Below are 1,333 nucleotides of genomic sequence, written 5' to 3'. Positions count from 1 at the left end.
CTGGTCTATAGCTTTCACACAATATTGGTTCTTTTCCTTCTTTGTGCAAGACTGTTAAGATGGCTTCCGACCATGATTTGGGGGGGATCTCCTTTTGTTAGAGCATAGTTAAATACTTTATGCAGTACTGGTGTTAATTCTTCCTTAAAGCTTTTGTAGAACACCCCCGGGAATCCATCCGTTCCTGGTGATTTATTTATTTTTAAGTTATTTATTGTATCTTGTATTTCCTGTTTTGTAATGGGGCGAATAATTTCTATTGTATCCCCCTAGTGTTGGTAAATGTAGTTTTCCTAAAAAGTTTTGTGCCGTGTAGTTATCTAAGTAATTTTCTGAGTCCTTGTATAATTCTTTAAAATAATCTGCAAATGCTTCTGCTATACCTTTGGGTTTTACTAAACATTGTTTAGAGATAGGATGTTTTATTTGTGATATAATTCTATCTGTTTGGGCCTTTTTAAGTTGGAAGGCTAGCAGTCGACTGGCTCTATTGCCCATTTCATAGTATCTCTGGTTCACAAAGCGCAGAGCCCCTTCTGCTTTATTTGTCAAAAGTTCATCTAATTTGCTTCTGGTTGTTTTTAATACCTGTAATCTGGATTCATTTGGTGTTTTTTTATGTTCTTCTTCTAGTTCCTTAATCTTATCCTCCAATTCCTTCTGATTCTTTAAGCGTATTTGTTTTAGTCGGGACGATATTTCAATTAATTTCCCCCTTATTACAGCTTTCCCTCCTTCCCATAATATTGATGGAGAAACCTCATTGTTGTCATTGATTTGGAAATATTCTTTTATACACCGTTTTATTTCCTGTACTACGTTTTTATCTGAGAGGAGAGATACATTCATCCTCCAATACCTAAAATGGGGTTCATTGTCTAAACTTAGTTTCAAAGTAATTGGAGAATGGTCACTTATAGTAATATTCTCTATACCACACCCTACTACTGTATGCATATGTTGTCTTGAAATGTAAAAGTAATCAATTCTCAAATAGCTGCCATGCGGGTTTAAATAGAAAGTATATTCTTTAGTTTGGGGATTTTTCTCTCTTCATGGATCTATCAATCCCAATTCTTTAGTTATGTTATTTAACATCCTCGACCTCTTTGTATTTGTTCCATGTACTGAAGGATACTTGTCCACTTTGCAATTCTGTACAGTGTTAAAGTCACCTCCTATAAGTAACATTTCCTTCACACAGTTGGTTATTACTTTAGCTAATACTTGAAAAAATGTCCCCTTTTCCTCAATTGGTGCATAAACATTCATTATTGATATTTCCCAACCGGCCATTGACCCTATAATCATTATATATCGCCCCAGATTGTCC

This window comes from Urocampus carinirostris, unplaced genomic scaffold, assembly GCF_059441175.1.
Source record: "Urocampus carinirostris isolate Australia breed hairy pipefish unplaced genomic scaffold, RoL_Ucar_1.0 HiC_scaffold_22, whole genome shotgun sequence".
In the NCBI taxonomy this organism is placed as follows: Eukaryota; Metazoa; Chordata; class Actinopteri; order Syngnathiformes; family Syngnathidae; genus Urocampus; species Urocampus carinirostris.
The sequence above is the reverse complement of the archived record's forward strand: the minus strand, read 5'-3'. Positions refer to the sequence as shown.